General features: G+C 51.8%; 1 protein-coding gene across 3 annotated transcripts in view; it reads left to right on the plus strand.

Annotated features, from left to right (window-relative positions):
• The first annotated feature begins 16,533 nt into the window (after positions 1 to 16,533).
• Positions 16,534 to 26,080, plus strand: part of Blk (BLK proto-oncogene, Src family tyrosine kinase) — a 29,833-nt gene continuing 20,286 nt past the window's right edge. For 2 of the 3 annotated variants that reach the window (XM_013024250.1, XM_013024252.1), the window contains exons 1-2: positions 16,534 to 16,993; positions 22,498 to 22,577. The gene's annotated coding sequence lies outside the window, so the exon portion shown is untranslated. The remainder of the gene's footprint in view (positions 16,994 to 22,497; positions 22,578 to 26,080) is intronic. The other variant, XM_013024251.1, reaches the window with a different exon arrangement.

Here is a 26,080-nt window from a genome sequence, read left to right on the forward strand (position 1 = left end):
GACCTCCTCTTCCCCACCCCGCTTACCCTTCAGCTAAGTGGGGAGTAGAGAAGGGAAAACTCTGCTCCCCCCAACACTTGTTGTGCTGGTACTGGGGTTTGAACTCAGGGTCTGGGAGCTGTCCCTTAGCCTTTTCTACCCAACACTGGTGTTCTACCACTTGAGTCACAATCCCACTTCTGGCTGGTGTTCTGCCACTTGAGCCATAGCTCCATTTTTGTTTTTCAGTAGTAAATAGAGACTTTCCTGTCTGGGTTGACTTTGAACTGCAGTCCTCAGGTCTCAGCCTCCTGTGTGACCAGGATTATAGGAGCCTGCCATAAGCACCCCGCTTAACCTTTTTAACATTTTGAGATTTGAACCCAGATTGCCCACCCATTTTTCACTAGAGATCCACTCGCCCATCCATTCAACAATTCCCCATTGGTTGGTATTTGGTATGTTCCAAATACCAGGTGAGGGTGGCGGCTCCCAGGGGAACGAGATAGAGCCCGTAGCCTCTGACATCCTAGCAGGGCATGCCAGGCAAGTGATGAACAGTGACGAAGACTTTCCGCCTGGATCGGAGGTGATGGAGGAGGAAGAGCATGGCACTTTTGAGGCAAGGTGGGCAAGGGTGAGCTCATTCCTAAGAGCCAAGATTTGTACATGCTGAGAAGGAGCTGACCTGAAGGTGCCCTCAGGGGAAAGCAAGTGCAAAGGCCCTGAGCAAACACATTTGCTTTCCACAAGCAGAAGGCAGCCAGGCGCCTTGCCCACCGCTGGCAGACTGTGAGCAGTGGTCAGTGAGAGCCATGTCAGGGCCACAGCAGGGCCCGTCCAGCCCACGTGAAGACTCGCCTTTCCACAGGAAAGCACACTTGGGAAGGGTTTTGGCCTCTCCAAATCTGTCTCTCCGGTTCCCATTGGGATGTTTAAGCCCAGCCCAGCAAGCCCGAACCCATGTCCCTCACTGTACTCACACTTGGTCTATTCCCATTGGCCGAGAGCACAATGACATTTCAGTTCGTCTTCTTGTCCATAAATACCGGGGGAGGGTGACACCGCTCCCTGCTCCTGGGAGCAATTAGGACTTGAAGTTGTGGACCTGAGTCCACCGGCCTCTGCCATCTGCCCCGGGAGGGTGGGGGGTGGTATCGTGGGTTTGAGAGGAGTCAGGAAGTGGTTGCCATTAGTCATGTGGAACAGTCATGACTCTTGGCTGCCCTTATCTCTCAGAAAAGGTTGATTCAGCCAGGAGGGTGGATTTTCTGCCCCCAAGGGAACCCATGAGGTTAATTTAGGGCCAGGTCATTTTGTGTCACCCGGTGCTAGGCATTACTTGGAATTCAGTGTTCACCATGGTCCTAGGGTAAAGGGGGCGACACATGATCTGAGCCTAGATGCAGAGGGAGGGTGCTTGTTGAATGTGGGAGCCTTGGGGAGGGGTTAGAAGGGCTTATGCCAGTACTTATGCAGAGGGGGGGGTCTCTCAGTGTAGCACAGGGTGGATGGAGCTACGGTGTGTGGTGCAGTGCCAAGGCAGTCATAGTAGGAAGGCTTGTCACAGTTCTCGGGACACAGGGGCGCTGATAAGACAGGAGGCCCCAAAATAGATTACCTGAGGCAAGAGGTTAATGATGCCCAGATTGCAGTGCTAACCCTGGTGATGGAAGTGGCAATGGTGTGGTGGTGGTGACAGTAGTGGCGGTAGTAATGGTGGTGGTGGTGATTATGATCGTGCTGACTGTCATGGTGCTGATAGTGACGGTTGGTGCCCGACTGGCGGAAATGCTTTTGGCATTTCCCAGGTGAGGATGCCCGGGGGATGGCGGATGCTGTAGGTGACCAGCAGGGGGCGTGCAGTCAGGCAGACCCAGAGTCAGGTCTTGGCCTTCTGAGATTAGTACGTCCCTGGAGCAGTCCCTAACCACTTCTGAGCTGTGATGACTTCATGGAGGAATGAAAATGATCTCGCTAGTATTGAGCTGATGGATGGGCGAAGGGCCTGTCTGGATGCCGGCTGGAGGGAGCTCCGCTCTGGGCCAGCTCCATGCCGTCCCTCTGAGTCCGGGCCTCAACTTTGCATTCTGGGTACCAGGACCCGGGACGGTCCTATCCCCAGGGCCACCCTGAGCCTGTGCAGCCTCCCTCCCGCTCGGGGAGGTTCAGATGAAAGAGGACTGAGTGGCTGAGGAGAACTCTGCCAGCCCCATCCCCGGGGTGGGCGGAGCTGGGGAGCACCCGGGGTGGGCGGGGGCTCTGAATCCTAGGAGTCAGAGGTGGTGACATCAGTGCTTGGCCTTTGCGGAGGCTGTAAAAGTATATTTGGCGAGGCAGGAGGCAGGAGCACACCTTACCCGCCTGTATCGTTCCACTGACAGTGTTCCAATATTTAGACACATGGTATGCAGGCCTCCTTTTATGCGTTTGCTTTGGTCTCTCAAATGTCAGGGGTGAGTGTGATTACAGGCAGGGCTGCCATTTGTTTAAGGAGCCCTGCCCCCAGGCCTGGGCTATGGCCATCTTTCTCCCTCATCTCCATTGGGTCCTGCTCACTTCTCCTGTGAACACTTGTAAGAATCATCACTGAGAAAGCGTTTCCAGGCCCAGCACCAGCACATCTGCTGAGCTGGAAGGAGGCTCCGGGGCTACAATGCACAAAAATGAAATCGGAGATGTCACCTCTCACCAAGCAGTGCACAGTCCTGAAGGACAGAACCTTCTAGACATGCTCGGAAGCATCTCGCCCGAGGAGCCAGGATCCCCGGCGTGACAGGAGAGTCCGGCTTCTAGTTTCAGCTCTGCGATTCATTAGACTTTCGCCAAGCCACCTCCTCCCGCTAGAGCCAGCGGGACTCCAGCCCCAGGACGCTTAGCACCACCCAGAATGCATTGTGCTGGCAGTGGTGGGAGGCAGCACCAGACACTGCAGCACAGTCATTGTCTGGCAGATACTGCAAAGCTGGACCAGCCTGAGATCGAGGCCAGCTGAGTGGAGAGAAGCAGCTTGCCGGAGACCCACATGAGATCTGGCCTCCAGAGACTCATGAAGGAGGTAGAGAAAGACCCCCTGGATGGATAGAACCCGCTGTCCTGAACCCCGCTTTAAAGTCAGGGTGGGTGACCCTGGACCTGCAGGCAGAGCGCAAACGTTAGTTCTTGTGCTAGCACCTTGCCCTCTTGGAAGTTAACAGGCCAGGGACGCTCAGGGGCTTCCCCATCCAACAGCCTCAGCCAGGCTGCTGGGGAGGCGGCCTAGGGGGCTGATCTTGTCTCCACCAACCATTCCCTGGAAACAGATCCATCCGAGGTGTGTCGGGGAGAGACGTCCCACACCGGCATGAAACCAAACTTGATCATTCTTTCGCCAGGAAAACCTAGGCATAAGGGAAGACTTTAGAGGTGGGATGAAGACCAGGAGGAAAAAGATATGGAGTGTTTGGAAGGCATCCCACAGAGACACAGGAAGGGATCGGGGAGAAGAGTTTTGTGGGTCTTCCTGCTGCACCTCATTCTATTGTGAGGTAATAATGGGGCTGAGTAGAGTCGCCTCAGCACTGTGCTGAGATCAGCTCAAGCCCCCGGCCTTATGTGAAGAGGGAAGGAACACAGGGTCTCTCCCGCCCCATCCTGCCCAGCGGGGGTGGGGTGAAGTGGGATGGGGACCCGTAGTCTGACTCAGAGGCGCATGCCAGCCCTGGTCTGCTTATTGCTATTGGGCTATTTGCCTTGGGCAGATCCCTCAGTGTTTTGAGCCTCTGTTTCCCCGTCCACACATCAAAGCTAACACTATTTTCTAATAAGTGTTGTGAAGGTTAGCTTAATGCCCATAAAAATGCCAGTGTACTTGTTGGCCGGGCTCAGGCACACCATAAGCATGGCTACTTACCACATCCTGCATCCTGGTTCCAACTGGTCCTGCCGATGAGCCCCCTCTGCAAAGAGATGTGCCTTTAGCCTATTTTAGGCCAAGGCCCAGCAAGGACAAATAGCACTCAGAGCATTCCCACGCATCGCAGCGGCCTTGTTGGTCTTCTCCAAGCTCCAGGTCGCCCTGCTCGCAATCTTGACACCAGCAAAGCAAGCCTACGCGTGGAGCAGGTAAGATGCCCTGGTCCAGCCTCAGTGCTTGGGCACAGACTGCAGAGCACTTGTGGGTGGGGAACATAGCAGGCCCCTCCATTAGGGTCAGCTGCCATCCCAGTGTTCGACAGCTAGGACCAGGACTTTGTTTCTGCCTCACTGACAGCTAGAATCTGGAAGGGAGAGAGAAGCAGGCCTAGACACACAGAGAGAGGACTTGCTTGCGGCCCGGGCCCTGCAGAGAAACTGAGGAGCCAGAGAAGTTGCCTTTACAAGGACCGGATGAACCCTCTCTGGTTAATGCTTCGTAATGTGATGGGCCTTCTTGAACATGGTTGGTTTGAATACCATGGCCAAGGAGAGGGCAGAGGAGGAGGAGGAAGAGGAAGAATAGGAGGTGGAAAAGGAGGAGGAGGAAGAGGAAGAGGAAGAGGAGAAGAGGATTCAGCAGAAGTGTCCACAATTCTCTCAACCCTTCCCCAGCCTTGCGGGCTCTTGCAGCTGTCAGGTCTAATCATGTAAAAGCTTTTAGATTACAGAAGCTACAAGAAATCAGACCAGGCCGAACATCTTGGCAGAAGCCAAGCTTAAAATGCAAATAAGTTCCAATTTTTTTTTTGGAGTGGGGGGCGGCGGTTGTGGGGTTAAACTCAGGGCTTGGGTGCTATTGCTGAGCTCTTTTTTGCTAAAGTCTAGCTCTCTACCCCTTTGAGCCACAGCACAGTGGTTAATTGGAGAAGAGAGTCTCACGGCCTTCACTGCCTCCACTGGCTTGGAACCACAATCCTCAGACCTCAGCCTCCTGAGTAGCTAGGATTACAGGCGTGAGCTGCCCGTGCCTGGCAAGATTCAACATTTCAAATAGTGTAATCCTAAACTTTCCTCTACAAAAGATGTCTTGCCTTCATTGAAAAACCCCCACACAAACCCAGACGTACCCACTCAAACATACGCAGAGACAACTGCATGATCTGACTTCATACGTTTGGTTAGACGATGTAGTGCGCTATCATTCTGATGTTCCCCCAATATACCGCTTCCCTCTCATGGACATTGGGGGCAGCATCTGTTCCCCATCTTGGATTGCTGCCCCTTGGAGATCCATTTCCCTACCACCCAGGGCAAGCTGCTGCTCTGATAATCATCCCTGAGGTCACTGGTCTCTGAGGTCACTGGTCTCTGAGGTCACTCGTCTCTGAGGTCACTCGTCTCTGAGGTCACTGGTCTGTCTCCGTCTCACCTTGGCAGTAGACCTGTAAGGTGAGGGATGGAATTGCATGCATTTTCTATTCTGGCAGTGTTCCTAGTGACTAGCCCAGGGCTGGACACGGTGGCCCTATCAATGGTATTCTGTAAGTGAATGGCCATGCATTCTTAGGATACCTTGTGCATAGTCTCCTGCGGAAGGAGGAATGGCAGGGAGATGCTGAAATGTTCCCCATGGGGTGGGTGATGACGGAGCCAGGCCTTTACTCTTAGGAACAACCTGGCAGTCAGATAAAAGAACATAGGAGAGACAGTAAGAGACTGCATGGGGCTCCTACTGGCCCCCTTTGCCCTCCCTTGGCCTTACGAGGTCCGTGATCTCTGATCTTTTGGGGTGGGTAATGAGGGTTGGTCTCAAGGCCTCATGCTTGCTAGGCAAGTACTCTACCGCTTGAGCCATGCCTCCAGTCCTGCTTCCAGTATGTTTCAGATAGGGTCTCAGGCTTTTGCCAAGTCTGGTCTCAGACTATGATCCTCCTGTCTCTACATCCCAAGTAGCTAGGCTCATAGGCGTGAGTCACCATTCCTAGCAGTCTTTCCTTTTGTTTAATTTTCAAAAATTATCTTTACAAGTCATACGAAAGTATTTTGCTTCAACATAGCGGTCCGTGAGTGTACTGTGTCTTGATTGCCATCCCTTCTATTCCGCCCCCCCCCTCATCCAAGGAGCTAAAAAGTGGCTATGAAGCACTCCTCTTGTCCTGCAAAACCTCAGCAAGGGGTCAGCTTTGTAACAATCTTCCCACCAAGGGAGAGGGTAAGGCGGGAGAAAGGTTTCTTTACAGACGCACATGCAGGCAACCCTAGGTGGCCTCGAAACTGGCAAATATGAGTTCCTTCCTGAGCTCATCTTCCCGTGCACCACCCTGAGCTCTTGGGCTCTAAGCGCAGGTGTGAGGCAAATGAGTGGTTTTGACTCGGTAGTTAATACTTGGAAAGACCCTGTGACTCCCCCCCGCCCCCCCCCATGTTCTCTCAAGGAAGAGGCTACAGAAGTAAGGTGTTTGCATTCAGGTTCTGGACATGCAAGGGGGCTGGGACAGGCAGAGGAAGGGAACACAAGGAGAGGGTTTCCTGGCCTTGACATCATCCCTCCGTGGGGTTCTACCTTCACCTGTACAAGTAGGAGAAGATTTAGGTGGCTATTGACTCTGGGAGCCACTGACTAGCCCCCTCAAGAGGTAAAGCACTGGACTGGCACCAGTGGCATTCCTATAATCTCAGCTACAAGGGAGGCAAAGGTTAGAGGAGGACTGTAGTTCAAGGTAGCCAAGGCAGAAAGTTCTACAAAGCCCTGTCTCAATCAACAAAGTCGGGTGTGGCGGCACACACCTGTCCTTTCAGTGGTAGGGAAGTGCAAACAGGAGGATTGCAGTCCAGGTCTGCCTCGGCACATCTATGAGAGCGTCTTTGAAAATAACCAAAGCAAAATAGTCTGAGGGTGCGGCTCAGCAGTACAGCACCTGTCAGACAGCTGTAAGGTCCTGGCTTCAAACCCTAGTACCACAAAAAACACTTTTTTTAAGGAGGCGAGACATGGAGTTCGAAGGCCTTGCTAGCGTGTTCACTTTGGGAAGACAGGTCCTTTACTCTGATGGATCTCAGGGTAGAGGATGTGGGAAAGACCTGTAGCTGCCCTCTGCCCCATCCCAGAAGACAGCTGCTGCTGTGACTGACACACCAGTGATACCAGCTAATTAGCAGTGTAGACCTTTATCATTTTCTAAGCATGCCTTTAGCTTTCTTTTTAGTTGGAGGCTTCAGGTTTTCCCTCAGGGTCTGTCTCTTTTTAGATGTAGAAAATTTAAAAAGAAAAATTGAAGTGACTTCCCACACCCCAAAAGAAAATAATACCACAAACTGTTACTAAAATGTTGGCACATTTTCTTCTATGCTTTTCCATATTGTGTATGTGCATATATATACATATATATATTATTTTATTTATTTTTTGTCAGTTGTGGGACTTGAACTCTGGGCTTGGGCACTGTCCCTCAGCTCTTCAGCTCAAGGTGAGCACTCTACCATTTGAGCTACAGGACCATGTCTTGTTTTTTGGTGGTTTATCGGAGATAAGAGTCTCATGGACTTTCCTGCCCAGACTGGCTTTTAACCTCGATCCTCAGATCTCAGCCTCCTGAGTACCTAGGATTACAGCATGAGCCACTGGCACCTGGCTTGTATATTGTTTTTTGAAGTATGCCACTTGTTGGTGAATAGATTCTCCTTTCAAGACATTCGAACATTCTAGGTAAGGCTAAGCCCTTAAAACTTCCTGGACGTTGTAGGCAGTGAATGGACTATACTGTGATCATAGCTCAAGAGAACCGGCCTTCCTCTAGTGGCTGGGTTGCTTTTATGTTCTGGATCCAGGATTCCTTGCTCTGGTGTGTGTGCTCCACCTTGGATTCTAGAAAACCCAGAGCCAGCAGCATGGCTCCTTGGGAAATGGAGCCTTCCAGAGGCCCTGGTCTCCTGGCTTCATTCCTCACCACTTCTTGCTTTTCTACTCTTACTTCTCTCTTTGGTGTGTTCTTCCTAGCCCAGCCTCTCTCACACTGTTTTATTTCAGTGTCGTGGAAGGCATCTGTTTGGAACCGAGGTGGCAAAGTGGTTGTGATGCGAGGTGGGGGTGAAACACTTGGTGGTGGTGGAGCATCTGGGGTCTCATCAATGAGTTGGGGTGCTGTGGTCTCCTGGACCCCCCAGACTTCCTGTCCTAACTGGAGCTTCCATCTCCTCTCTGAAGAGAACCCCGATGCCAATTCACGGAGGCACCGTGCCTGCCGGTCTCAGTCCAACGCTGGTGATTCTCTTGTGCTCCTGGGCTTGGAGAAGTGCGTCTCGGAGTGATCCTGACTCCACACCGGCACCTCCTGCTACCTGGAGGAGGCCAGGAGGCCTTCAAGGGCCTGGCCTGACTTAGCCACTGCTTACCAGGACAGGCCCCATTGCTCCAGAAGCATCTGAGGGTCTCGGAAGGGATTGCAGCGGCTGAACTGTAGATGTTTTTTGACCTTTCTTTAAATTACTGAGAAAGTTTGGTTTGTGGCAGCTCAGCCTCTAGGATTGGAAGTTCTCAGCTCAGTTGCTCCCAAACTAGTCATTAGTGGGACTGTGGAATGGAGGTCTGAGGAGGGTTTGCTAAGAGGCAAATGTTGGAGGGAAGAGAGGATTGGATTACAGGCCAGGAGGCCTGGGATTTGGTCCTGTGTCACCGCCCGGTGACGGTGACCCTCAACAAAACTCTTCACTTTCTTACCCCTGGCAAGTGTGGTGCTATGCTCTGGATCTCTGGGTTCCTTCAGGCACCTCAAAAGGACCATGCAAGGCTGCTAGGGACACACTCACAGACAAGGCCAATTCCTCTCATGGGCTTACTTGTGCTCTGGGGAGTGAAGAAACAGAGTCATGATCAATTAAGCCAGTGAACAAGGCTGCTTAGACGTTGATGTGAAAACAAAACGGGCTCGGGGGAGTGTTTGGGGAGAAGGCAGCTGCCAGGCCTCCGACGCCCTGACCTGAGGGTCAGTAATGGGTGCGTGTGTGAGTGTGCAGACCCCTGGGAGTCAGGAGGATTCCCGTTTGGATTGATGTCCTTCACAAAATAGCCCTTCCTGAACAGAGGTGACAGAGCCGGGACTCGAGCCCTATGCACTGGAGGCTTCCTGTGTACATAGAAAGGAGGTTGCCAGCCCTCTGCTAGACGCAGCCTGGTAAGAGTTCTTCCTAGCCACCCAGGAGGCTGAGATTTAAGGATTGCAGTTCAAAGCCAGCCTGGGCAGGAAGGTTCATGAGACTCATCTCCCATAAACTACTTTTTGTTTTCCTGGTCATGGGGCCTGAACTCTGGGCCTGGGCGCTGTCCCTGAGCTCTTCAGCTCAAGGCTAGGGCTCTACCACTTGAGCCACAGTGCCACTTCTGGCTTATATGGTGCTGAGGGATTAAACCCAGGGACTCATGAATGCAAGGCAAGCGCTCTACCACTGAGCCACTTTTCCAGTCCCCCCCACCACATAAACTACTTTAAAAAAAAAGGCCAGAAGGGAAGCTATGGCTCAAGTGGAAGAGCACTAGCCTCAAGCAAAAGAAGTTCAGGGACAGTGCCCAGGTCCTGAGTTCAAGCCCCAGGACCAGCACCAAAAACAAAACAACAAACCCAGTTCTTCCACAGAGCATGCACCACAGGGCAGGTCCCTGTGGAGTCACCTCCTGCGCTCCTGCGTGGCAGGCGACATGCTATGATAATAGGGCCTCGTGGCTTTTGAATCTGTTCTCTACTCAGGATGAGTGGAGAGAGTGGGCTCTGTGACCACGCCAGGCTCCTAGGCAAACGGTCACATTTTCCCTAGTAACAGCCTGTCCCATTTTGAAACAGGGAAAGCAACAGTTCAGATCACTTAAGTAACTCCACCAGCATGTGACAGGGCCGGCATAAAATTGTTCAGTACACGGAGGCACAGGGAACTTCAGGTAGTGCGGAGAGAACGCACCTGAGACGTCCGTGTTTCATCTGTGAGGCAGAGCACGCCACAGAAGCAGAAGGAATTAGGGGAGTGTTCATGAGCACACTGAGTTACCCGAGTGCGATCCTGCTCCTTCTCTGGGCCTCAGTGTCTTCAGCCACAGAAGAAAGAGGAAGCTGGAATCAATGACAGCTAAGAAATCCAAAGGCCTCTAAACCGGGACCACTGGCAGGGTGAAGATTGGCCTCCGCCTCTGTCATTTCTTGTCTCACATGAGATAGAAAATGGAACAAAAATGATTATACCTTTTCTGGACCCAACTGCAGCCGACAAAGCAGGAAAAAAGCCAGCCATGTGGCGAGGCCAAGGGCCCAGGTGGCAGGGTGGACAGAGCCCTGGGTCTCTGAGTAAGAGAGCCAAGGAACATAATTCTGAGGACTTTTCAGAGTGGAACAGGAATCTGGACTTACATAGAAACCCTGGCTTTTGATTACCGCCCACCAATCCCAAACCTAAAGCAAATGGGGTGATGACTGAGGAACATAGGAAAGACAAGTCCATCTAGGAGCTAACCATACCCTGGGCAGGGCAGGGCAGGGTGAGGTGATCTGGAGGCCAGGCCAAGAGGAGGTACAATGGTAGTCACAAGGCTGAACTCCCTAGACACCATGAAGTCATCATGGTCTCTGGCTGTCCCAGTGTGGGCACACCAGTCAGCACCGGTCAGCACCGGTCAGCACCGGAAGGCCCAGCTCTCCCTCACTGTCTCTCCTTTCCTGTGTCCAGCCAACATGATCACGGCGGTGAAGGTGAATATCTACTGATGTGTATGTCAGAAACTGTTCTAAAAATTAAGTCTTCATAAATCCTAGGGGAAAAATAGTAGCATCATTTCCATTTCAGGGCAAAGAAATGTACCCCAGCTAGGCTAGGAAGTCCAAAGAATTAGGCACTAAGCTATTTGTGGGACATATAAGGACTCAAATGTAAGGACTCGTAATATTGGAGTATGTGCCATTGATTGAAAAGACAACATCCTGAGTACATGTTAAGGACCAGATACTTTACAGACCTGCTGTCACAAAGAGACAGGGACGTAGGCTCAGGCAGTGAACCTGAAATCTCACAGTGGCTACGTTGATCATCCTGGGATTTCAGCTTCACAGCATGTATTGGAGAGGCCTGAGCTCCTCTTGCTAGATCTGCCTTTTCCCTGCACACTATCAACTCCCTTCCAGTAATTCCATGCCAGTACTTTTTCTTGCTCCAGGGGGGTTGAGGCCCACAAATAGTGAAAATCAACTTAGTTGATCAAACTAACATTTAAAAATGAAATAGAGATGGAATGACGTCAGTCAGATGGAAGATTAGGAGTTCCCACCCCTCGTTTACCCACAAAAGCAATGATTTAACCAGTACCCACGGATGAAAATAGCTCTGGGTGAGCTCTGGGGTACAATTAGGAAACTTTATACTTCAGTGGAGAACATAAACTGAGGACAGACAGACACACAGAAAAGTGTAGGAAGTAATTTGCGTGCATCACCCCAAAGCCCAGCCGACATAACTCAGTACCAAGAGGTTTCACCACAGCCGTGCCTTCCTACCGTCAGTGAGAAGAGCAGGAGGAATCTCCCACTCCACCAAAGACTCCAGCAGCTCTTATGGTTGCCAGGGTACTGAGAATGTCCACCTCTGAAGAATATGGATTCTTGACCAGTGCAGCTGGTAGAGTTTACTAGACCCAGATCTGCTGCTGTGCCCTCGGGGCCCAGGGCAGAGCCTTTGTCTTTTCGGTGCTCTACTTGCCGCCACATATGCATTCATGCTCACATCTGGGCTTGGACTCACCACCATGCGTGTGCTCATGCTGACCTCCCAGCTCCAGGGCTCTGTGCTACGTGGACCTGGCTAATGTCCCTATCACTAGCAGTGCTCACCCACCACACACGGCATTGCCACCGCCTCCACGACAGCTACCCCTCCTGTCCTGTGACCTGTGTCCCAGCGCATGACTGGGCCTGACACCTCCACATCCCACCAAGACCGTGTCCTCGCTCATAAGTGGAGATCTCTCCCCGCCATGGCAGCCCATGATGCCATGAAGAGGCAACTGCATCTCCAAGTGTGCAGATGCAATAAAGGACAAAGAACACACAATAGCAGGGAAGCATGATACCGCCTAAAGCCACAAACTTCCAAACACAACCCGAAATGAATACAACGCCATTACTGCCTGTCAAATCATTGTTCCTTTAAGAAGCCTATCAAAAACCAGACAAGTCAATTACATCTATGAAACAGTGCTTAAACAAGAAATAACCAAAAAAGAATTCTGGAATTGAAGAATACAAAGAAAGAAGTGAACGGTTTCAATATGTACTATCCACAGGAGACTTAATCAAGCAGAAGAAAGAATTGTCTGTTAGAAGAGGAGAAAATTGTGCAATTTATGGACCATCATCAATTGAACCAATATATACATTATCAGAATCCCAGAAAGAGAAGAAAAAGCAATGTGCCCAGACAGTTTATTTACAGAAATAATGACCAAAAACCTTATAAAACGGAGGGGAAAGATGGATGTCCAGAAAGATATAGTATGAACCCAAAGATGAAATGGGCGTATGCCTTTATCTCTTTCTTCTCCTTTCAGAGCGCTTTGAATGATCTACATAGGCTGGCTGTCTCTGAGACTCTGCTTATGTCCTTAGCTCCTTCTGCTCTCTGCTTTAGATTTTATAAACCTTGTTACTCTGTCTTCAAATTCATAGCTTCTGTCTTCTACTACCTCAGATGTGCTGCTGCGTCTACCACATGACTTTTCAACTTTTGCCATTTTCTGGTCTAGAAATGTACATGAAAAATCATTTTCATTTCTGGGGCTGGGAAGGTGGCTCAGTGGTAGAGCACATGCCTTGCATGCCTGAGGCCCTGGGTTCGATTCCTCAGCACCACATAAGCAAAAAGAAAAAGCCAGCAGTGGCGCTGTGGCTCAAGTGGTAGAGCGCTAGCCTTGAGCTGAAGAGCTGAGGGACAGCGCCCAGGCCCAGAGTTCAGGCCCCACAACCAGACCCCTCCCAAAAAAATCATTTTCATTTCTCCCTTAGATTTCTCATTTGTTGACTCTCCTTAACCCACATTTAGTTCTTCAGCACGGTTTCCTTTGATTCCTTGGACAGACCTGTAGCCGTGGCCTGAAGTCCTGTCAGAATCCGTTGTCTGCTTGGTTTTGTCTTTCTGGTCACTCCCTGTTTTTTCCATGTCTAGTAACTTCCAGCTGAAACCTGGACATCATAGGAAATTGGTTTTGTTTTCTGGAAAGTTAGTGGTTTGTTTGTTGAAGCAACTTAGTTAAATTTCAGAGTTCGTTACTTGATGGTATGGAGCTGCTAATATCACATTCTTGAGCTTGAACTCAGGGCCTGGGCGCTGTCCCAGAGCCTCTTTGTGCCTAAGGCTAGTGCTCTATCACTTGAGCCACAGCTCCACTTCTGTCTTCTTTCTGAGTAGTTTATTGTAAATAAGAGTCTCATGGACTTTCCTGCCTGGTCTGGCTTCAAACCATGATCCTCAGATCTCAGACTCTTGAGTAGCTAAGATTACAGATCTGAGTCGTTGGCACCTGGCTTCACATGTATTTTCTTTGTTTTTTGATCTGGTTCTCTAAGGGTGTATAATAATGATCAGTATTTGGGCAGAGATTCTGCTCAGATCTCTTGAACAAGGAAGCCTTCCACCCCCCACTTGCCAAGCTGTGTGTAGCTGGAGAAACACAAGCCAGTCCACAGCCAGTCCCTGACTACCCTGCTCTCGATGCCGGGCGTCCTCTCTTGGGTCTCTGCCACCCGTCCTGGCACCCCTGTGTGAGCAGTCAGGTAGGAAGGGTCTCACTGCTCTCTAGGCCTTCCTACACATAGGCTCACCCCATTCTATTTCTGGCTGGTCTTCTGTCCACCCTGAGCCGAGGCTACCACCTCAGCCAGCAAAGCTGCTAGTTCCCTTCTTGTCTAGAATTCTTTTTTTTTTGTTTTTGTTTTTTGTTTTTTTTTGTCTAGAATTCTTATACTCTGAGCCTATGCAGGGTTCCACCATCTCATCCCAGACGGAATGCTGCTGATACAGCTGCTGGTCCTCACTGCCCACCACCCACACTCCCAATCCTGTCTCTCCTCATCCAAAATGAGGTGGGTGCCGTCGAGGTGGGGCACTAGGTAAGAAGACTCAGGGCCGTTCGGGTCCACTAGCAATTCCTCAAGATGAGGACCTTCTCACTCAATTTGTTGTCAGCCATTGGCCATTATCTGGTGCCTACAATGATGGTTCCGTTTCGTTTTACAATGTTATCCATCTTTGCTCCGGCCAGCTTCGCACACTATCATCTTGGAAAGGAAACGGGATAGATTGTATTTTTCTTCCACTCAAATGTTCTACTGCACACAGCTTTTGGTGGTAACCAGATAAGAACTGGCATGAGGAGGCTGCTGTAGACTGGGAGAAGGGGAGCTCTGAATTTGCATGAGTCGCCTCAAATGTGCAAAAACAAGTTGGGAGCTAATGAGGTGGAACGCTGAAGTAGGAGTCTCAGAGCGGCGTCTGGTCTCCTTCTGCTGCGAGGACATGTCTAAGGGTCTCTGTCTAATGGATGACACCCATCACCTTAGCCACACACCCGTCTTGGGTCTTTTGATCCTTTCCCACCACCTCCCGTTTGTGGACCCTGTGACCCTGTGGGGGAGAGATGGGCTGAAACTTTCACTTCTGCTCACACATCTGGAGCCTAACAGCAATGTCATTTCCTCGTTCTATTCTGAGTGGCTGCTAGAATCCGTGCGTGAGTGTGTGTGTGTGTGTGTGTGTGTGTGTGTGTGCGTGTGCGTGTTTGTGGCCCAGCATCTGTGTAGGGAGGGTAACAGAAAGGTGAATTTCCCCCTCTCAGGCTCCACACAGGCCAGCATAGCTCTGCAAGCTCTCCCACCCCTCTAGCCTCAAGTAGGTAGACCAGTGGTAGTGGAAACTGGATTTCTCCTTAAGAAGCTGGGTTTCTAGCTCTTCCTTATACTCTCTATAGCCTCAGATCCAAGTACATAAACATCATCCAACATTATGCACTCAGGCTCCACTGAGAAAACATCAGAGGCACTTGAGGCAGCATCTCAGGATTCCCTGGAAATCAGTAAATTATTCAACCCAGGGGTGATGCGTGGAGAGGCAGTTTGGAGAATTCCTGGTCACAGCTCCTGTTCAAAGCCGCGTCCTGGCAACTGCCGCAGAAGGCCCTGTGCCCATTTATACCTGCGTCTCCAGCTCTGCGGCGCCTTCTGCAGAGTAGATGCTCAGAAGTTTATTGTGTTCATTAAATCAAACAAAAACCCAGAGTAATCTCATCTCAAGTCAGTAACGTTTTACACTGTAAGCATTTGGAGCTCTTCCAACTTGTGTTTAATGGTTAGGTCCAACTACTAGGAGTTAAGAGTTCAACACAGTAATAAAATTAATAAAAGCTACCATGCACTGAGCATGTCTAGTACTCTGTACATCATTCTGGGCTCCGTGCTGCCAAATACAGAAGACAAAGCAACTTTACAGATCAGATGTGGAACTGAGATTTTCACACTGGACAGCAGTAATTTAGCTTACTGTGTCCCAATAGGGTGATAGATGCTATATGTGTGTGTGTGTGTGTGTGTGAGTGTGTGTGTGTGTGTGAGTGTGTGTGTGTGAGTGTGAGTGTGCACACCAGTATCAGAGCTTGAACTCAGAGCTTTCTCTGCTCAAGGCTGATGATCTACTACTTGAGCCACGCCTCCATTCCAGCTTTTTATTTGTTAATTAGACATAAGAGTCTCAGCAACTTTTCCACTTGTGTTGATTTCCAACCATGCCCCTCTGATCTCAGCCTCCTGAGTAGCTAGAATTACAGGCGTGAGCCACCAGCACCCAGCTGTGATGGGTACTATTTAGACTTGAATCCAGTTGTTCTCTTAAAAAAGCCTTTGGGCGAAGACACGCATCGATCATTCCTATGGCACCTTAGACCTGGCAGCCCCGTGCTGCTGCTGGGGCTGTGGATGTCGGAGAACTCGCCATCCCCATGCTCTAACCTAAGCAGACAAGCCGGGTGTGAGAGGAAAATGGATTTTCTCCCTAAGTTGAGTGGTGAGTGGGAAAACCACTGCCTTTGCCCTAAGGTCTGAGGAAAGAAACTACAGGAGGAGACGGAGATTCTGGGCTGTTGTGTAGACACTGACTCATCACACACACACACACACACACACACACACACACACACACACACACACACGGCTCCCAGACTAGAGGGGGAGGAAGGATCCACCCACCTCGGTGAGGAGCAGCTCCTGTGGCTCGGGGCCTCAGGTCACTTCCCTGGTCCTGTGGTCCCTCAGTGGTGTGGGATGGGACACTAATTTGCCACTCCAGATGTTGGGGACTCTGTCTGCATCCCCACTGCCTAAGCTCCTCGAGTTTTCAGAGCCAAGTGAAATGGAGCTGTTGAAGAACTCCAGTGCCGGAAAACACACCGTGGATGTGCATTTATTGAGCACCAGTTCTGGCCCTGCCAGTCACCGCATTCTGCCAGCGAAGTCTTCCCGTGTCTTGTGACCTAGCTATTCTTAGTCTCACTGAAAAGCAAAGCAAAACCAGTGAGTTGACAGAGCGCTGCCTGGCTCCCACAGGTGGCACAGATAGAGCCCGCATTCCCCATGGGCGAGGCTGAGCGGAATCGCCTTCCAGCATCAGGTGCGGGTTTGCTCACCCTGCCCGACCCAGAGAGGAAGAGCACCAGCCATGCCGTTAAACCAAAGCCCCACGAGAAAACACGGTGGCGGCAGAGGGGCGTGGTGACTGGAAAGGCCAGCGCCCACTGTCCTTCCTGCTCAGCTTCCCTGGGGGCGGAGGGGCCACGGGACGCGGTGAACCCCCGAAGGCTTGGAGGTGCCGGGCGCATGTTGAGCTGCTCCTTGGGGAAGTGCTCGCTGATGGGGTACACACCTGCCTGTTACCAGCAGGAAGCCACAAGCTACACAAACTGATAGAGATGAGAGGAGCCTGGGGACCGGCCTTTCCTTCGGACCTGCACCCAGAGCTTGCCGGTTACCGCTAGAAGGCCGCTCCACCACACAGGCCCCGGGAGCTCGGGAGACACCATGAAAAGCCACTGACGCCCTGCGAGGTAGGCTCTCTCCTTCCCGAGTCTGCACTATGCGGTGGGCCTCTCTCCTTCCCAGCTCCGCACTGAGTGCTTGGGGCATGCACATTAGATGAGCAGGCAGGAACTTTGCTCTGGGTGCTGTAGATGGAGAAAGGCATTACCATGGTCTGTGCCATGACTACCAATGGATTACCTCACAATTTGTGCTTCCCTCCCTCCCTCCCTCCCTCCGTTCCTTCCTTCCTTTTCCTTATTTTTGCTGTATTGGACTTACACTCATGGCCAGGGTGCTATTCCTTAGCTTTTTCACTTAAGGCTAGCACTGTACTACTTAGCTAGTCACAGCTCCACTTTCAGCTTTTTGGTGGTTGGAGATAAGAGTCTCATGACTGCCCGGGCTGGCTTTGAACCTCAATCCCCAGATCTCAGCCTCCTGGGTAGCTAGAATGACAAGGGTCGAGCCACCAGAGCCTGCCTTCCTTTGCTCTACTCTATGGCAGAGAGATTTCGGACTGGTAACAGTGTGTCTGTCCCTCAGGGAGGATCCTGCATCTGCGGGCTCCAAGCTGCAGAGGACCCAGATTCTCTGTGTGTGGCAGGGCCAGGGAGAGGGCACAGTCTAGCCACGGAGCTGGAGGCAACTTAACTGACCTCTGGAGAGGAGGGCAGCTAGATCTGCTGTGCCGGGCTGAGCAAGGGTGGCAGTATGTGTAGGAATGTCTGGTTCAAGGTCACTGATTGGCTCTTGCTTTGTTTTATTTTGTTTTGAATCAACCTTGTGGCACTTTGGGGGCATTGCAAGGGTTGGTGGCGGCAGATAGAGTTAATGAGCTTCTTGGCTGAAGGATTAACTTTCCCAGGAAAGGACAACCGTGGAAAGGAAGGTTGGTTGGTCATGTGTTTTGAGCAGAGCTTAGAAGATTCTAGGGTTTTGACACTTGTTCTGTTCGCTGTAATTGGCTGTTGATTTCATCCTCATGGACCCACACTACCAAACTGCAGGTTGTTACCCCTGTGTGTCTGTGGTTCTAGAGAGTTCCCTCCAGACAGGCAATCTTCATCCACCTGACTTTGTATGAGAACTGGATCCTGAATGTTGGTAGGAGACCCTACCAAGCCCAGCTTCACCCGCTCACCAAGGTCAGGCATATGGCTATGCTGTAGTCCTAATCATGAGGAAATGGCCAAGAAACCCAATGTATGTGACCTTCGTCACTATCAAAATTGTAGAAAACAAGGAAAAATTGGCGCCAACCAGAGGACACTAAGAGCTATGACAACTAAATGCAGAACTCATCCTAGATCAAATCCTAGTGCATCAACCACAGAGGACGTAAAGTAGAAAAACAGCCTGAAGTCTCTATTAATATCAAGTCAGCCTGAAGTTCAATTAATATCATTCCACTAATATGAATTCCTTAGTTGCAGCAAAGTGTTATCATTCAAGGGAAGCTGGGTGAAGGCTATACAAACCTCCCAGGTGACACCTTCACAACTTTTTACAATGCTGAGCCCTCAGGGGACAAGGCCTCCGTGTGCGGTCCCCTCCCTCTCTCCGAGGCTTTATGACCAGGGGAGCATTTGCCTTTATCATCATCCAGCCCCATCCTATTCTGGGGCAGCGCTGTGTGTCCCTCTCTCCATGGTATTTATCACCCACTCATTTTCTGGTTGGCACATAGTTTTGAGTGCTCATTTGGCATTGGGTGATAAGGCTGAGCACTCTGTCCTCTGGACTCACTCCCTGACTCAGCCTCCCAAACCCAACTCTTCTCCAGGAGGGAGAAAGATGCCATTCTGTCTCTGTGAGGTGCACAGCCCCCTACCCAGTGGAGTCAGCTGTCCACAGAGCCAGCGGCCAGTCACACAGCTGTGACCTGTGCTGCAAACATTCCCCCCAGAGTGTGCTACGCTATGCAGATGGAGCTCTGGAACTGCTTGACGGGGCCTGACTTTGGCCTGGCAGCTGCTGCTGGAGAAGAATGGAAGGCCGCCCTCGGTCTAGCAGCCTCCTGGGAATGAGCAGCTGGACAGAGCGGCAGGCCCCGCCCCTGCCAGCTTGGCGGGCAGGTGAACCTGCTCTGAAGGGATGCTTTGGCTAGATGGAGAGATGCTGGGATGCTGGCAAAGAAGGAAGTTACGAAGCTTCAGTAAGATGGAGCTTAGATCAAAATCACCACACTGAGATGAAAACCTTAAACCACTGACACACAGGGCAGAGGGCAGAGAGGTGGTTACCTTTCCCACCACATCTGCTTCCCTGAAGCCAGCATGGACTTGAGATCTGCCCCGGGCCGTGGCTTCTGGATTGTGCCTCAGCCTGCTTCGTGTGTCCTCTGCCCGCACGGACGCAGCTTCTCTGTCCTGCACGGGCCCAGCGTGGGCCAGCGTGGGTGTCTCCTCTCTGCTCATGGCACCCAGGCTGTCGCTGAGTCCTCCAGCACCTCTGCGCCACTGGGACCCTGTCCTGAATGCCGACTAGCCTCTCAAGCCCCGAGCTCTTCGAGATCAGGATAAACTGTCCGGCCCTCTGCACACCAGCACCTAGCACCCAGCACCATGCCTGGCTGGTACAGGACACCCTGTAACACCAGTTTTGTTTTGTTTTTTAAATAGTAAAGCAGCAAGTTTATTGAAATTGGAGAATATAGACTTTCCTCCAGAGAGGAGTCTCAGAGCTGAGAGTCCATTGAGGTCCCCCAGCAAAGTGGACTTTATGCTTTAGTAAGTCTCCTCTCACCCTGGGACATGATTGGTCAGTGACCTGGGCCCCTCATCGGTCTCTGCCATGAGGCACAGCATGGAAGTAAGTTTGATGGGTGCTAGCCAATAGCTCAAGAGTACAAAAGTGGATCTGATTGGTCATGCTGGATTCTGCAAGAGGTATTAACTCATTAATTCTGAGGAGGAGCCCGAGGCATTATGGGAAGAAGTGTTTGAGCAGGAGCCGGAAACACCATGGAAACAACCTGTATTGTGATGGGCCCTGTGCTCCCGTTGTTCCTTCCAACCCAAAGCTGACCACCGCCTGGGAGCTGTCCCCAGGGTGCTGCAGTGCCCAACCCATCGAGAGCCTCCGGATCCCACAGCACCGGGGACCTGTCCTCAGCTCCTGCTCGCTTCCTCCAGATCAGGGCTGGATGGGATGAGGGGAGGCCATCCGGAGCCCAGCTGGGGAGGCTGCTGGCCCTGCCTTTCCTGAGGAGGCCACACCACAGCGCCTGTCCCTCTCCACTGGTCAGCCCGACTGCAGTCTCCTGTCAGTGCCTGCAGGGGAAGCTGGGACCTCACGCTCCCGGGGGCGCCGTGGAGACCCCTGGCATCAAGCTGGGCCGGGCTGGCGCTTGGCAGCGAGGGCCTCTGAAGTTTCTCACCACCAACATGGCACCGTGTACTGGACCCTGGATGCCAGTCCACCTGTAGCTGGCAGGAGCAGGGAAAACGAGAGGGCCTAGTGCATTTAGACATGGCACTTCCTCACTCCGGTTGCCCAGGTCTCTGCCGAGGACGGAAGCTGCGTGGGGTCTGCTGAGAACCGAGGGAAGGGCGCTGGAGACGTGCACCCAGCCCTCTCTGTGCTCTCTTATGCCAGCTGGGGGCTTGCGGACATGGGGGTTCAGAGCTCCACATGTGGCGAGAAGCCACAGAAGGAGCTGGGTGGCCATCTGGGGAGCAGGCTAGTTAATACTCCAACTTTAAATCCCCAAGAATATATTGAAAACAGATACAAGCCTTGTGCCCTAAGAGCTGCATCTCCATTTGCCTGTAGGTTTTCATCGCTGGAAGCAGGGCTTGATTCTGTGTGTGCATTTATATGTGTATGTGTGCGTGCACACGCACGTGTGCATGCCACCAACATTGGGGCTTGACCCCAATGCCTCATGTTTTTGTTTAGTATTTTTTCCACTCAAAGTTGGTGCTTTACCACTTGAGCCAGACCTCCACTTGCAACTTTTTGCTGATTAATTGGAGATGAGAGTCTTAAGGATCTGTTTGTCCAGGCTGGCCACAGACACCCAGCAGTGGGTCTTGGTTCTGACTGTTTCCTTTCTCCTCCTCTTCCTTTTTTATTTTTTTGGTTGTGGGGCTTGAACTCTGGGCGTGAGCACTGTCCCTGCGCTCTTCAGCTCAAGGTGAGTGCTCTACTGCTTGAGCCACAGCACCACTTCTGGTTTTCTAGTGGTTATTGGAGATAAGAGCCTCATGGACTTTCCTGCCTGGGCTGGCCTTGAACCGTGGTCCTCAGATCTCAGCCTCCTGAGTAGCTAGGATTACAGGTGTGAACCACTGGCACCCGGCTTCTCTTCTTTATTTTAATAGAAGCATCTTTCCAAGAATCCATATCCATTTTCAAGGCTGCATAATATTTTTTTGTGTTCAAGTGCAGTTATAGTTTGCTTATATGTATTTTTTTAAACCACAGTAGAGAACTGAGATGAAAAACAAAATAACATGCAGCTTGCAAAAGCTGTTCTGAACTACATCATGCAAGTGGAAGCTGCTCTTTCATAATCATTCCAAGAAATGGCAATTAAATGGGTAGATGAAATGCTACATGGGGGGGCAGGGGGTGGGGGGAGCGGTTGTGAGTTGAGGCGCTGCTGGCCAAGTCCTTAATTCTCTCTCGTCTGGCTCCCTGACGACCAGATTTCTGGCCAGGCTTGCTGATGTGGTCTTTGGCCAGAGAACAGACTTTTCTGTCTGTGAAATAAAATGACTCAAAAGGAAACAACCCTGAGAGCTTCAGCCTCATTTGTTCGTAATCAGAAGTCTGTGAATCCTTTTGGGGGCTTTGCCGGGAAGGGGCTCTGAAATTAGGTGCCACATTTGGCATGTATGTTTCTATTTTTTAAAATGTTTATCTATGTTAAATGTTCATAGTATTAAAATATATGAGCAAATCTCCCGTACTGGGCTTTAAAAATAAAATGGAGCCAGTTGAAAAACATTGGCATGTTCTGTGCTGAGCTGCCGCCTCTGTAGTCTCCGGTTCCCCCAAACTCCCCAAGGACTGTGGCCCCTTTAAAAAATTAATAATTAAAATATTGTTTTAAATAATACTTCAAACCAACAATTATTTTAAAAATAATCTGTGTGTGTGTATGCTCTCTTTCTCTCTCTCCCCCTCCCTTCTTTCTTCCCTCCATTTTCCCTCCCCTTCCCTCCCTCCCTCCCTCCCTCTCTTTTCCCCCTCTTCCTCTGTCCCCCTCCCCTGTTGCTGGGTTGTCTGGGATTGAAGTCACAGAAATGTAGAGATCTGTGCCTGAGCGCTGAGGTCTAGCCATTGCAGGGGCACGCACACGCTCTGGTGTGGGAGACAAGGAAAGGGAGGCTCAGAAGCTCTGGACATAGGATTAGCATATGGGGAGCCCTAGGCTTGAACCCGAGTCCCTGTCTCCATTATGACCCGCCTCCCCCCATACCTTACCCTTTGTGGTACTGGTTTAACTCAGGGCCTGGCACTCGTGAGGCTGGCATTCCACCATTTGACTTAACAGCGCCGACCATGTTGCCTTCTTTTTCAGGTAGCGTTTTGAGCCTTGTGCCTGGGCCGGCCTTAGACATGATCTTCCTACCTCTGTGTCCCGACTAGCTGCGACTGCAGGTACGTGACACCATGTTCAGCTTGGCTTTTAAGGATCACGTTTTCCTTGCTGGGGGGCTGTCCTTCCTCCGCCTCTCTGTGGCGGCACTGACAGGCCCGGCCGCCATCCCTGGCCATCTGTGGTTCGTAACTCAAGGAAACGTTCTGCCATTTTCAGACTAGATCAGCACCCACGAGCTTTGCATTTCTCACCAGGAAGTCAGACTGACATAGAAATATTTGTGGTTGGTTAATTATCTTTTCCTGCTACCAGCATGAACCATAGGAAGCAAGCTGTAGTTGTCAAATTGAAATGTTAGTTAAAGCTGAGGGAGCAGGAAAAAACAAGAAAACCCCAAAACTTTTTAAAATTCTGGAGACCAAACTCAGAAGTTCAACATCAGGGTGAAGCCATCAGTTCCACCTCCCCTGCCCCTCCCTGCCCCTGCCTGGCCCTCCCCTGCCCCTCCCTGCCCTCCCTGCCCCTGCCTGCCCTCCCTGCCCCTCCCCTGCCCTTCTCTGACCCTCCCTGCCCCTCCCCTGCCCTTCTCTGACCCTCCCTGCCCCTCCCCACTGGGGCTTTGCTCTTCTAGCAGCAGCAAGTCTGATCAACACCTCACCCCTGGGCACCTTCCTGTGTGCTCCATCTTCGTCTCCTCAGCTGCCTTACACTCTGGGGTGTATTTGGATCAAGCCTGCTTCTCCCTGCTCACCACAGGACTGTCTGCTCAGCCCCGCCCTCTCTTATTCCTGACTATGGATAGTCTTCATGGATAGGGAGTGGCCCCTGAGCGAGGGCAAGCCATCCTAGTCATACAAGCCCCACACAGGTCAGCGGCCTTCAGCCCCAGCAATGGACTGAAGGCCCCAATCCGTGTCTAGAACGACACTGGCTTTGGTTATGATTGACCCTTTGCCACCACTGCCCAGCATGAGTGACGGTTTGTTCTTTGTGCCAGTGGGGTGTTTGGGGAGCTGAGTAAGTAGCATGTTGTTGTAGTTTGGTTTTCGTTGATTGCTTCATTCATTCAATCTGAGACAAGAACAGTATCACCTGAGTCCTCTGTTGCGCATGATAAAGGTAAATAGCCCGGAGGGAGCCCAGCTGGAGGAGTCTTGCTCCGAAAGTGGACACAGCTCTCCACGTGTGGTCTGTACAAGGTGGGGGCCGCTGCGGAGGGGTGACTGGCCTGGACGCAGGGTCCTGGGGACAGAGCCACAGTCCAACTAGCGCGAACACTAGTTCCTCTGGAGGAACCAAGGAAATCAGGTGAAGGCTTTGCCCGACTCTTTTCCAGAACTTTTCCTTCTTCATCTGGCCCCGTGGCTATGGTGCTCCACTTGTAAAATTCCCCGTCTCCCACCGCGGATGGCCCCTCCGGCAGCACGGTGTACCCGAGTGGGCCGAGGGTGGTCTTGGGGATGGATGCTTCTGATGGATAACTCTTGCCTTCAGCAGAGGTTTTTATATGTAATGTTGTAGCTTATGGATTACATTAATAGAACTTAATTTCATCTTTTCGAGCAACCAGGACACAGATTTCTACCCCTGTTTGTTGGTAAACCAACAGAGGATTGGAGATTTCAATTTTCTTTTTGCAGGCTGGGAAGGTGGCTCAGTGGTAGAGTGCTTGCCTTGTGTGCATGAGGTCCTGGGTTCGATTCCTCAACACCACATAAGCAGAAAAAGCTGGAAGTGGTGCTGTGGCTCAAGTGGTAGAGCGCTAGCCTTGAGCTGAAGAGCTGAGGATCAGCGCCCAGGCCCAGAGGTCAGGCCCCACGACCAGACCTAAAAAAAAAAGCCAATTTTCTTTTTGCCCCAAATCATACAGGCCATTGAAATAGTAAATAATACTGTTCACGATCAGTCCCATGCCATGCTATAAGGTAACCTCTCCATGCCCATCCAAAGTAGGTTCTACATTTCAAATCACTTCATATGAAATCATTAAGGAACTTGCTCTCCTAAACACCGCCTGTGGCCTCTTTCCCTTTGTTTTACCTTATGATGTCAAATTATCCACTTTTGAAGTCTTTGGGGGCTTGACTTTTAGGAAGTAATTATGTATTCAAGAAAGGCAGGGGCAAGATTCTCTGGAAAATTCCTTTGTCCTTGATGAAATGTTTCCACTGCTGGTGTGTCATCTTCCAGAGCCTGCCCTCTGCTCCCTCTACCTGGGTGGCCTCAAGTTCAGCCTTCAGTGACAAGGCTGCTGACCACTCAGTACCATGGGCTCTGGAATGTGGAGTGTGTGTGTGTGTATGTGTGTGTGTTGATACTAGAGCTTAGAGCTTGAACTCAGGGTCTGGGCACTGCCCCTTACGTTTTCCACTCAAGGCTGGCATTCTACTTGAGCCACACCTCCACCTTTGGCTTTTTACTGGTTAATTGGAGATAAGAGTCTCACGGGCTTTTCTGCCCCCACTGGCTTTGAACCGTGATGGTCAGGCGTCCTCAGCCTCCTGAGTGGCTAGGAGGACAGGTGCGAGTCACGGCACCTGGCTTGTGATCGTGTTTTGAGAACCTGCACACAGGACTTGGAGTCGACTCTGAACGAGGAGCCTCTCCCACAGGGAATCACGGGCTGCCTTCTTTGCCGTTTGGGGTGAGAGGGCAGGGGAAGGGACGGGGACAGCGATGCCGGAGGTAACTTCAGCTGCTGAAGATCAGACGCCTCTCTAGGGAAGCCAGGGCTCCTGGCTGCTGGACGCAACAAAGCCGCCACCTGGGAGGCCCAGCCTGTCTGTCCAGCCTCGGTCCTGTGGTCAGCCTTCTCCTCCCACCAGGCAGAGGTGACCCTGTTTCCCATGGCCCTGACCAGCGGAGCCCAGGTCAGGGTTCTCTCCCAGCAGAGACATTTCCCAGTGGCCACAGAGCCCAGCCTGTGCCCAAGCGGGGGAGGGGGGTGGAATTGCCCTGTTCCAGGGCAGGGGCTGGGTTTGGGGGTTGCCCCCTACTGCCAGATCATGCAAGGGACATGTGTGCACATAGGGGTGCGGGAACTCAGATCCCTCTGCAGAAGAGGAAACTGAGGGCGCAGGAGCCAGCCTCGCTGGGCCCGCACGAGGCACTCACGCGTTCAGCCTGTGCTCGGGCACCGAGAGCCCACGCTGCCCCCATATGCTCACGTGTCCACCAGAGCTTACTCCACGCATGGGGCCTTCCAGAAAACTCCCCTGCCAGGGATCTGCAGGGGACCGGGCTGTGGTTCCCAGCAGACCCTCACCCTCCGCGGGGCGGGGAAGCCGCCTCCCCCTGCACACCGGCCCCTCCCACCCCATCTCCACCCATGTCCCCTTCCTGCTGACACCCCCCACACCAGCCTGCCACCTCACCTCCTGCACACAGTCCCTGCCTCAGCCTGCACCCCATCTTCTCACCCAGCGGAGGCAGCGAGCTTCAGAGGAGGTAAGTGGTCCCCCGCTGAACACCAGGCCGGGGGCCCCAGACTATGGAATGGAGTCTGTGGTCTCTACTAAGGCTGGGGCCTCCTCCTCCCCCTCCCCCTCCTCCTCTTCCCCCC

The sequence above is a fragment of the Dipodomys ordii genome, unplaced genomic scaffold (genome assembly GCF_000151885.1).
Source record: "Dipodomys ordii isolate 6190 unplaced genomic scaffold, Dord_2.0 Scaffold74, whole genome shotgun sequence".
NCBI classification, from domain to species: domain Eukaryota; kingdom Metazoa; phylum Chordata; class Mammalia; order Rodentia; family Heteromyidae; genus Dipodomys; species Dipodomys ordii.